Source organism: Diadema antillarum, unplaced genomic scaffold (genome assembly GCF_040938485.1).
Source record: "Diadema antillarum isolate AM-2024a unplaced genomic scaffold, OU_Dant_1.0 seq00002084_RagTag, whole genome shotgun sequence".
In the NCBI taxonomy this organism is placed as follows: Eukaryota; Metazoa; Echinodermata; class Echinoidea; order Diadematoida; family Diadematidae; genus Diadema; species Diadema antillarum.
The window spans coordinates 59213-72489 of NW_027272730.1; positions in this window are offsets into that span (position 1 = coordinate 59213).

Sequence of the window (13277 nt, forward strand, 5' to 3'; positions counted from 1 at the left end):
CTCGAAAACACCCCACAAAATATCCTGCATACAGAAATGATCATCCCTATTGTGATTATTAAGTGTACAAACATTTTACAAGTCACTATGATAAGGAAAAGTTGCTTGGTATATCAAATATTATTGTAGAGGTTTTAACATCTACAAGTAGCAGCTAATCTATGTATAACTTGATATGTGAGTGTCTCGTGTCAGTGTGTTGTTAACGCGTGATGTGCGAGTGTCTTGTATGACTTTAAGCAGCAATATGATACTTGTAGATGTTCAAACCTCTACAATAATACCTAAATTAAATTTGGTTTGGTAGCTGCTACCAAACCAAATTGTGAAAAGATGGCAATTTTCACTTCTTAAATTTAGGTTGCCAGTATGATGGTTTGCACACATACCTGTCATTCCACCCCCCCCCCCCCCTTCAGTGCTATTTAATCCGTCATCTCCTCATCATTTTTATTCTGTCATCCACCTCTTCATCTATAACGCCTCTTAAAATATAAGCGCACTTCATATTATGATGGAATCTTGTAAGTAGGGAAGAAAATTATAATATTTCTTTATTTATGACATGCAAAATAAATGTACTTTTTCTATTCTAAAACCATAGCAAATATAAAAGTTCTGATATAAATGAGTTGGTAAGCTATGAAAATATAACGTGACTCTGCTGACAGTCGCTTATACACACTGCACAGTATACCAAATCCTTTCCGAGCAATACAATATTAAAAATGTATCTTGACATGACGTGCATCATACATAAATAAGGTTGGTCACCTCAGAGTGACAATATGCACGTTATACAGCGTGCAATAATCTACTTTGATAGTTCAAGGGAACATTGCACACACGTATGGAGCCCATTTCACAGTCCCCTCCTGAGCATTGTTTGGGAGGGGAGGATTGCCACGCTATTCTTTTGAATTCCACACCGACAGTATTGCGTCATATGCCATCACTGATAATGCTCTTTTCGACAATGCAATGCATATTATATGTTTCTAAATCTGCCCTCAAAGGCTTTAATGTGTAAGATTCCATTATGATTACTCAAAAGCTGAGAAAACATCTTTAGCGAATATTTATTAAGACACTGAGAACAAAAAGAGCAAAAACCCAGCCTATTACAAATTCCGAATTTGCGTGTGTCTAATGGTAACAGTTAACATTTACGTACAATATTTTTGCACACTAATGCATCAAATAAAAAAAAAGGAATTATATGGATAAACAAATACTTGCTGATAAAAAGCTGAAATACCCGTGGAATCGTGAAATAAATGACTATGGAAATGGCAAGATTGAAACCTTGTCACACTCCCAGGTATACAATGACTCTCCAAAGTAGATATTTAACAAAAATGTTTAAATAGAAAACTTTTCATAGAGGATACTTTGGCAACTGAATGCAACTTATACATTGTAAATTTTGACGATCATAGAATGTGTACAGATTATTAGATTATTTAGATACCGTCACACACTACTACAACAAATGCAATACTACAGCTTGGAATACCAGAATGCTGAATAGGTCAACTGGCAGTGGAATACCTGGAATGTAATTAACATATACATGCATGTATAGGCCTACATCAGAAATGGCAAGATTGGGAGACTTGTTACAGTCCCAGTCTGAATGACTTCCAAGTCACAGAGGTTATTTGGCAACTGAAAACAACTCAAGCTGAACAATCATCGATATGATTATAGTCCTATGTACAATCCGTTGCTTTTTATATCATCACACACTACTACAACGAGTGCAAAATGAGTCTGGAATGCTAACGCCGAGTAGGTTGGATTTGAAATACTGCAGCTGGAATGCCAGCATCACCACTGCCTCGACACGCAAATGACTGTCCATCTTCTTGCCATTCGCCGAGCCTTTCTTCGCCATCATCATCTGATTTTCTGCCTGGACGTGGTTGACGCTGACACTCAAATAGCGATGTAAACAGGAACAAACACCACAATAACAATACTCTGCAATTCATTTTCGAAACTTTCAAAGTGCAAATCTTATAGCAAGCGAGCGGAAGACGGAAAGAACTGGCTGATAACGTACTCAAAACCACGGATGGTGTGTGAGCAGACGACAGAAAGAACTGGCCTATAAACTTATCCAAAACCACAGTGGCGCTCTATATGTGAGACACATTTTCAGAAGCCTAGGCACCGAGTTACACTATTAGACCGGGTTACACTTTAAGACCTTAACAAACGTGACCTCTTCCTTATTACGTAATGACAGAATGATTGCCCTCGCTCACTGGGGCTAAATTTAGGCTTCTCCCACTTGAAGTGAATGTGCCCAGAGCCTTTGCCTTCGGCAAAGGCGGCGACTTCGTCGCCGCGGAGTCCAATTGGCAAAGGGTCTGGAAACCAGACTACTGTAACTGATGATGTACGCAAAATAGGGAGAGTACAGTACAGTACTTACATTAGTATCAGATCCCTCGCCCTCTTCACTTCTGACTTGCACAGACCACAGTCGACCCTCAACTTGTACCTGACATTACGTGAAACTGGTAAATATGTCCATTTAACTTTTCAGAAAGTCTATTTGACCTATCGTTGGTCCTACTTAAAAAGAGGGATTACCAAAGAGGGCAAATGGCAAGTTGGAACATAACTTGACCGAAACTTAGAAATATCTGTATCTGGTCGTCGGGGATATGTTCCGTGGTGTGGAGACTGCGTCTGGTTTCACGGATCCCCTCCTACTAGTAGCTTCTGTCTCTGGAGCCTAACAGTTAGTGAAGTCTATTAGGAGTGATAACGTCAAAATAAATAAAAGACTAAAAATAGATAAAAATAAAGATAAAAGACTCCTCCGGACAGACGGATTTTGCCCAGACGGATCTTTTTGTCTAGCACATAATGCCGCACATAACACATTCTAACTGGATCAAAGTGTCGTGTTTTGTTGTAGACTATATGGTTCTGTGTCATGCCGCAATACCGGTATGTTAGATCTAACGTTAAAAGTAAAGATAGATACCGCCGCTGTGCTGCCGCACCGGTAACTGCGATCAGCCCCACACAACGCTACGCAGTATAACCATGGATCTCTGTTAGTAGCTCCATGGTATAACTGTGTACAAGGAGCGCCCCGGGGGGGTTACGATACCAGTTGACCGAAAGATCGGTCTGTATCTGTGCGTCGGGGAATGTTCCGCGGAGACTGCGTCTGGCTTCACGGATCCCCTCCGTGTCTACGGAGGACAGCGTTAATTGCAAAATATAAAAGAGTCCTCCGGACAGACGGATCTTTCTGTCTACGATACCAGTTGTCTTATGAAGGAGGAGATGTTGCGTATTAAAACTAGCACTCATTACACTAGCTCCGTGCATGGTAAATTCATACTTGCCAACTCAACCGCATTTGGCGGTAGACTACCGCTCTTAAAAACAGAGCTACCAAGTCTCACGCATTCTGCGTGAGACTCAAGCATTTAGGGGCCGTCTCACGATCTCACGCATTGCACCCATTTTTCTCACGCATTGGGCGAAGTCTGCAACTTGTTCCTATGATAATGAGCATAGCTCAAAAGATTAAAGTGATAGTTGCAATTGAAGGTATATTTTCCTTTTGTCTTTCAAGATAAGTGAAAAATAGTCACTTAAGTATGCACCTGATCACCTGATTAAGAGCTAAAAATTGCAAAAGCTCCCTACCGTGGGAGGCCAGGGGGGAAAAACCCCTCCCACACCCTCGCCCGCACGCACATTCGCATGCCGAGATGCCGAGTCATGAAAATCTCACTCATAAAATTTTTTTGAACTTGGCATCCCTGTAAAAGATTTCATTACGACATTAGCAGCATTCAAGCTAGCGCTGCTCGCATAGGCATCCTGGATTCTAACATGTTACCGCTTTCTCAAATGAAAATGTTGGCAAGTATAAATTACTCTCGGTAGGTTTATTGCCACTTGGTCTACTGAATAGTAGCAGGGATGCCAAGTTCAAAAAAATTTTATGAGTGAGATTTTCATGACTCTGCATCTCGGCATGCGAATGTGCGCGCGAGCGAGGGTGTGGGAGGGGTTTTCCCCCCCTGTGGCCTCCCGCCACGGTAGGGAGCTTTTTCAATTTTTAGCTCTTAATGGTGCGATCAGGTGCATACTTAAGTGACTATTTTTTACTTATTTTGAAAGACAAAAGGGAAATATACCTTCATTTGCAACTATCACTTTAATCTTTTGAGCTATACTCATTATTATAGGCCCAAGTTGCAGACTTGGTCCGATGCGTGAGAAAAATGGGTGTCATAGATCGTGAGGTTGACCCTAAATGCTTGAGTCTCACGCAGAATGCGTGAGACTTGGTAGCTCTGTAGTAGTATCAGACGGTCTACTTCCCAGTTCGTCTAACACCACTACGCCTACGGCGGTACGGCCAAACTCATTTAACAATTAGGCTGCGTTCATGCAAAACTAGTAGAATTGCGTTTCTAAACGTGTTTAGTTGCGTTGCGTTCATGCGATTTTTCCATTTAAATGCGTTTCAAAATGCTGACCTGAAACGCGGCAAAAAAGGGCGTTTTGAATCATGATTCTGCCAGAATCACAATCGCAGAAACCACATGAACGCAACCGTGATTTCAATCATGATTCTATGACGTCATTGTGCGCTGTGTGCATGCGTGTCTCACGGGGTATCCCACAGCGTCTGGTTCTGTTCGCTCGCTTGCGTACGTCTTGTGAATCGTGTATTTCGGTACCATACCTGCACTAGTTTGTTTACATCAACGCCATATACCATGGTACCGATTCTATGCTATAGTATCTAGCTAGCTATTTATTATAATACATAGGGGCCTAATACATGTAATTACTCTCCGATTGAGTCGATAATAGTAATGGCTGCAGCTGTGTCTACCAAGAAAAAACAATTGGAGAGACGAAGAATTAAGATTTTTCCTCAATCTGTGGGGCAGAGCCTGAATGCCACAGCTTATTGGAAGGTATTCACAGAAATAAAACAGAAAGGCATACAATAAACTGATCAGTTGGCAGAAGGAGGTCAGGCTCGAGTTGCAGTTCAGAGACAAGGTCAAACTGCGCAGTGCGCTGCGCAATGGCAATGGATGAGCTGAGCCAGAATCAGCGTTGCGAAAGCCCGCATGAACGCTCTTCCGCGGAGATCGTGATTCATGTTTGTGATTCTGGCTGCGAAATTCGCATGAACGTGCCCTTAAATAGTCTAACCTTACTGTCATCAATATTGTCTAGAATTCCTATTTGGTCCATTCTCACTTGGTCTAAAGCCCAGTTTGGCTAATAAATTATCATTTCGTCTAATGACCAGATAGTCTTATTGCAGAGACTCCCACCCCAAGCACCTTCTGAAACAAAACGGGATTAGATACCCTAGCTAGAGCCTAGCTAGACCATGTGGGTTGAGACTAAATGGTCAGGGATGCCAAGTTCAAAAAAATTTTGTTAGTGAGATTTTCATGACTCAGCATCTCGGCATGCGAATGTGCATGCGAGCGAGGGTGTGGGAGGGGTTTTTTCCCCCTTGTGGCCGGAGTCCCACGGTAGGGAGCTTTTTCAAATTTTAGCTCTTAATGGTGCGATCAAGGTGCATACTTAAGTGACTATAAGACAAAAGGGAAATATACCTTCGTTTGCAACTATCACTTTAATCTTTTGAGCTATGCTCATTATTACAGGCCCAATTTGCAGACTTCACCTGATACGTGAGTAAAATGGGTGTCATGCGTGAGATCGTGAGATGGCCCCTAAATGCTTGAGTCTCACGCAGAATGCGTGAGACTTGGTAGCTCTGAATGGCCATTGGACGAAGTGGGAGCTAGAATCTGGACCAAGTGATAGATCACCGCATGGTATACTACAGGCCATTTTCAAACAAAAGTGGACATGAGGGTGAAAATTAAAACTTGGAAGAAATCAGTGGGCTTCAATATTTTTTGAAACTAGATATCTCAGACCATAGTCTTCCATAAAGATTACGTAAAATAATTTATTATATCTCGTAATACAGCAAATTTAGTACTTGGGTAATTTAATGTCATAAAATGTGTATTTTTGCATCAAAATTCACATACTGCAAATCATGATAGAATATTTGTATTTGAAGAGTATTTGTTGATAAGATAAAACCTTAGTATTGTATTCATCCCCTGAATAGCATTACATATTCTCAGAAATCATTTTCAGAACAAATGAGGGCTTCAAAGTTTTCAAAAATGGTTGTCGTGTCACTCACGTTTTAAACATAAAAAGTTTTCTAGAGCTGTGTATTTTGAAAATCAAATAACCCCAATACAGGAGCAAATACAGTTTCATAATACCTTATTTCATGTGTAGTAACTTTGTCCAATTTGTAATATGTAAAGCCAGAATCTACAGTCATAGTTCTGTCGTGTCACTCACAATGTCGTGTCACTCACGATATGTTGTGTCACTCACGATATCATATTGTACATATACACAAATCAGGACAGTGACTAATCATCAAAACATTATACTAAAAGGAAACAATGAATATAATAAAATGTCATCCCTGGTAAGAGTAGGCCTCCTGTAGCTTTTCCTATCTATTTTCAAATTTGCCCATTGCAACAGGAATAGTCTGGTTATGATGAGTTCATCTGCATGTTACAGCGTGTTTGTGTTTGAAATTGGCACCGTATCTTTTACATGCAGGCATTCCACTAGAAAAAACAACCCAAGAATAAAAAACAAAAATAATAAACAAATATCCAGAAACAACGTTGTTTCACAGTGGATAGTATTTAGGAAGGGTCATAGCAAACCGATATAAAAATTTTTGGTCCAATTTAGAAAAAAACCCAGTATTTTTCAGCTATTGAAATAGTGTGTCTTTTGCTAAAAAATATTTATATTTGGCAAAATTTGCATGTAGATCTTCTGAAGTAGAAATTTTCACTATAAAATGACTTTCAGCTGATTAATCCTTGGTATCTGATAAAATAAAATAATGTATATATATATTCAAATTTCAACCTCTTTCAAAGTGCCATGTCCATACTATTTTTGACATACAAGTTTTGGTAGAAAACAGTGTTTTGGTCAAAATTTTGTTCTAAATTCAAATGCAAAGCTATGAAAGTGTGATATCACACAACACATCCACACAGTTCTTTAAAAACCTGCATAATTCAATTTAAAAAAAAGTGCTATGGACATTACATCGCCATGCTGCAGACATTACACATTCATAGAAAAAGTATTTAACGGTAAAGTTATGATTGAGAGTAATAGTTTGGATTCTACACTGCAATATTGATATCTGTCATAATGAATGCCCGAGCCCTTGCATAATCTATTAAACATTGATGTGAGACTTTCATCAGCAATAAGTGCACTGTTCAACAAGGTTTTGACCAATCTTCTGCATCCATTACGATCTTCTATAGATATATTTTTACCATGAAACTCTCAGGCAATTGATGTTACCTACAACTCTGTATGTAACAGCAACAACATATCATGCTGAGTGAGTACACTGTGTTGGCAAGATTGTGAGTTGAAACATTGTTTGAGAAGAGAAACAGAAACATCCCTTTTATGATCAGTTGCTGTCTGACTTGTCTGTGAAACACATTCCAACTTACGTTGTGAATATCTGACCATGTCATGACTGGTAGCCATCTCGACACATTTTGTCAGATAAGAGAGATGTGCTCAAACATAACATCCTATGCAAGTTGTGTTAAGGGCATACAAATGACATTATCAATTTACTATTCAATCCAGTTATTTACATGATGATTTTATGTTTCATCATTCAAATAATGTGGAAATGAAAAGGAATGTGACTGGAAATACCCCTTCCTCAGAGTCTACAGTTTGTTCCTTCTAGCAACTGTATTTTGGTTTGTAGAAATATAATGTTGTATCAAAGCAACATTTACGTCCTGAATTACTATTACTTTGCAAAAGAATCAAGTGTTTTGTACTTTTAGAAATCATTTTGTACTGAACAAGCAAAGACATTCATGTGCCATGCAGTCTATTGCCTTGATTTTTGAGCAATCCAGAAAAGTGATAACTGTGGTCAGATTTTACTAAGTGATCTGTTAAGAGGCTAGTGCTTGGAGTATGAAATTTCTGCAAAGACAAGAATCCATTAAAATTGCTTTGAGTGCGGCAAAGGAGAGCCATTCTTAGAACAGAATGAAGTCACAGCAGTAGTCCTTCTCCCACAATGAACCAACAACAAGAAAAAACAACAACCAAACACTTTTAGTAGCTTCAAGCCGATGTGGAAGCAAACAAACCAAATGGTTTGTTTGCTTCCAAAAATTTTCTAAACAGACTTTTCTCATCCTAGAAAAGATTGTGTAGAAGAAATAAAGTAAAACAAATCCTTCATAGTGCAAAATTATGTACTGAACATTTGTTGAAGTCTAAAAATGTGCGCATTAGTTTTCATTAGAATAGAAATTGTTTATTAGTGCAGAGTTACCATGAACATAATACCAAAAAAAGTTACATTGTTGAGATAATTATGGAATTTTTGCACTTGTCGTGTCACTCACGTTTTGGATGTCGTGTCACTCACGGCACGTAAGGGTGAACCATTTACAGCAGAGATGGAGGAATTGATTGTGACTATATATGTTAGATAGGTACACTATTGATGTACATGCACTAGTACTCGTGGTTCTCTTGGAGTACTACTTTGGCACGAATCCAGCTGTAACCGTTAATGGTCAGAAACCCATGTCCGAAATTTGTCGTGTCACTCACGCATCGTTTTTTAATCATAATATACTTGTTAATTGGAGAATTCAAATCCAACTAGTAATGGTACATGCCAGTCCTACACTGAATCTAAAATGGTAGTCATGATCCATTCATAACCTCCAGGTGGGAAGATATGTGCCCTTCTAACTCTCAGATTGTCGTGTCACTCACGTTTGAAAATGACCTACAGTGAAACCCCATTATATTCACGAGGTCTGTAGGACCGCAGATATTGCCTCGTTGTAACCGTACGCATTAAAAACAAAGAAAAACATAAGCACAAATTTTCTATACCAATCAATCAAATTAAGAATAGTCTTTGCGTTGTTATCACACAGTGCTCTGTGGATCATGGCCATATCAAATATCTACTAGGTCGAAATGCAAACCCCCAAAAGTCGACATTTTGTGACAACCATCAGGCAGTTAACTATCCCACATTCTCTCCTACAGCTTAAAGGGATGCAGTCCTCACGAAATTAAAAAAAAAATATGTTGTTGTTGGTACCTCCATGAACTACTTTCATCAAAAACAAACTTTCAAATCACCAAATAAGCTCGTACATTTCGGTTAAAAAAGTGTGACTCTGCAAATGAGCAAGTCTTGGCGGAGAGTCATACGTCATCGATGCACAACTCTTTCCAGCGGTGTTCTGCTCGTCATCCCTAGTTATTTATAAATACATGTTTACTATTTATTTTTATATTAATTGTATATAAATAAGCTTGAAATATTTTGTTTGAAATAATAAAACCACATATTGTCACATTTTGTGAAAAAATCAGATATGATCATTTTGAACACTTAAATTGGTTTTCTGAGGCACGGCTGTCAACTTGAAAGTAGGGCATCAATGACGTTGCACCTTTTGGCAGGCTCTTACACGATCGCTTGCAGAAATTATTTTTTTTAAATCGCGTACGGAGACAATTTTTTATGTCCACGCGTATAAATTGGTGAAAGGTTATATTTTTTACTCTTCTTGATTATCAGTACAGTGAAAATCTCAGGACTGCTTCCCTTTAAAAGTATGATACAGCTCATCATGCAAACTCGTCAAGCGTGAAAGTTGCACATTTTGTAAAAAATTGAGAAAATGTGTGGAATATACTGGAAAATGAATGACTATGACTGTCCAGGATAACCATTCTACCAACTGCTTGGTTGTTTCATTCGCATTTTGGAAGGTGATTCCTATGTCAACCAGTATGCTTAGTTTCATTCACCGCTCAAGCACAATATGGCGGATTACGGTGACCCTTTGCTCTTGACGATGCGGACTGTTCTTAGGGGAAATTTTCTTCAATTTGTTACATACATTGATCAATATTTACATAAGAGTTCTCCCATATTCAAGTGGCTATTCAGATAGAAGTTTTGATACGTTTAAAGGGAATCTCTCCTCTAAAATTTGAGAGGTGTGAGAGCATGTCCTAAGAACTCTAGAGAAGATTCTATCCCATCACAAAAAATGTCCCACACTGTGAAATGTTAATTTTGATAAATCAGCACGCACTAGTGCACGCTGCAATAGTAGCCAAATCTGAAAATAGTAGCCTCGCGTAGACCATAGGTGTGTGCACATTTCCTTCGTTCGCCTCCGTCTTCACACAGCTATATATCGAATACTGTCTATCGGTATCGCCTCATCGAGCCTTATGCATCCTTATGAGTATAGCCAGACTGCCGCAGCTGCCTGGTCAGTGGCGCGGCACGGCGCAGTAGCACCAACCTAGCTACGTACATGGACATTTGTGTGCGTTTGCATGTTTGAGAGTATCGTAGTACACTGATCGTATGGAAAATTATCGAACTACACAATCGACTTCAGTCAATAAGGCCAGAAGACTACTCTTAGATCAAGGCGCATGTAATTTTTGGCATTTTAGAGGTTGCTCTATAATGTCTAGTCTATATTGCTATATCTCTGTATGTGAGTAACGTTGCACTCTTATATTTCATAGGGATATTACCAGAGGTACAATAACCTGCAATGTCAGAAAACTACATTTCTGTGTACAGATACACTTTAAAGAGTGTGCTGCATTGCGAAAATAGATTAAAAATGTCCAGGAAGTGGCATCGCGGCACAAGCAGACTTAACTCGATGTGTGCAGAACAAACATGGAACTACGATCGCGACACACCATACTGTCGTGATGAAGCTTGAAGGTGGGTCACGGTCAAGCAAATTTAATCTTACATCTATCTAGAGTCAGACTTGACTTGGGTTAACAGAGAGCAGAGCTAGAGAGGACTAGAAGCCTAACTTATAAGTGATATTATGAAATTCTAAATTAAGCCTCATTTAAACCAAGCACAGTAGCACGGTAGTATATTTGTTGTTGTGTTGTTGTTGTTGAGATGGGGTCTACCACCAAGTTCTACTGCTCAAACATCATGGGTAAAACCAGTACAGTACTCTCCGCATAATCGGGTAGGCTCGGGCAGAGCATTTCTTACCCGATTAAGCGGAGTACCCGATTAAAAGAAGAACACGTCTCATTCACAATTGACACACACAATGTGTACGTATACATGCATTATACACTGCACCAAACACCTACACTGTATGCTTAACACGCGTGCTTGCACGGTACATTATATAATACCTTACATTCGCTCAGTCAGGAGCAATAATAAGGTAGTATTTATGTGAGGTCACTGAATGGCTTTATGTTTTTATGAGTGGATGGGGTTGTGTTGATTGAAGGTATTGTTTGTCAATGGAAATAATTATTGGAATGATCTTTAAATGATCACATTGATTTTTGATGTATGTAATTTTGGGTCAGTTGTGTTATAAAATATTCTGTTATTTGAGAGTTTTGTAGTAGGGCTTGAAGTGCCACAAATGTGATATGTTATATAGTTTATACGTTTGCATCCTAAAATCCTAGTAAGTATTGTTCATAGTATCAACATCATTATATCAATTAGTAAAATGTACAATAGTATATAGAAGAATTTAAAATGAATATGTCTTATTGGTATAACAAATTGGTGCTGTTGTTGTTTTGTTCCAGTGTTCCACGTTTTACAAGCGTGGCTTTTTTAGTGGAACACTGTTTTCCATCATTGTGATTATTTACTATTTTTGTTGCCATGACAAAGTGCATTGTTTCTTTTTTACGACATCATTCGTGTATAATTAATATTGTATTGAAAAAAAAATCCTTTATCGGACGAGTGTAAGAGAAATGAAAAAAAAATTGTATCACTTTGGATTATGTCAACTTTTTCTTTTCTTTTCTTTGTGATGATGGAAATAAATAAACTATTGAAATTGAAATTGAAATTGAAGTGTAAAATTTATTGTTATGAGATCTGGCTGTGGATAGATTCATTACAGCTGCTGTTCATTTTTGTATATTTATACCCCCGCCAAACGAAGTTTGAAGGGGGTATATAGGAATCAGCGGACGGGCGGTCGGTCGTGCGGTCGGTCGGGCGGTCGGTCCGTTGCAAATCTTGCGTCGCGAACTACTTCCTCAGTTTTCAACCGATTCCCATAAAACTTGGCACAGATGTGTGCCTTGGGTTGTAGATGTGCAAGACATATTTTTTGACAGTACCCAAAAGTACGTTGCCATGGTAACGGCATATTATGGGCAAAAATGGGTACAAATCTTGCGTCGCGAACTACTTCCTCAGTTTTCAACCGATTCCCATAAAACTTGGCACAGATGTGTGCCTTGGGTTGTAGATGTGCAAGACGTATTTTTTGACAGTACCCAAAAGTACGTTGCCATGGTAACGGCATATTATGGGCAAAAATGGGTACAAATCTTGCGTCGCGAACTCCTCCCACAGTTTTTGATCAATTTTTATGAAATTAGGTACAGATGTTCATCTGAATATGTTAATGTGCAAGACACATATTTCCGCAATGGCAAAAAGTGCGTTGCCATGGTAACGGCATGTTATTGGTAAAATATAGGGCAAAATGCTTCATGGCAAAACTGCTTCATCAGTGTTCTTCCAATTCTCATGGAATTCATATTGAATGTTTGTCTTAGGATATAGGTCAGCATGACACATTTCTTGACAGTGACAAAAAGTATGTTGCCATGGTAACAGCTCACATATTATGAGCCAAAATGATGGAAAATTTTGTGTTGCAAACTACTTCCTCAGTTTTTGCCCAATTTCCATGAAACTTGGTACAGATGTGTGCCTTTGGTTGTAGATGTGCAAGACGCATTTTTCGACAGTACCCGAAAGTACGTTGCCATGGTAACGGCATATTAATGGCAGAAGATCAAGGAAAGATCTTGCGGATTTAACTACTTCCTCAGTTTTTTGACCAAAGCTTATGAAATGTTGTTTTGACCAAAGCTTATGAAATGTTGTTTGCCGGGGGTATAACCAGTCGCTGTAGCGACATTTCTAGTTGACAGTGCCCGACATTATTGTCCTGATTGAAATGTTCACCGGTATGTTGGTGGTTTTGTTTGTAACCAGGCTTGTTTGTAACTCACATTTTGAAACAGGTTTATTATAGCTGCGGTTCATTCTTTTTATATTTAACCCT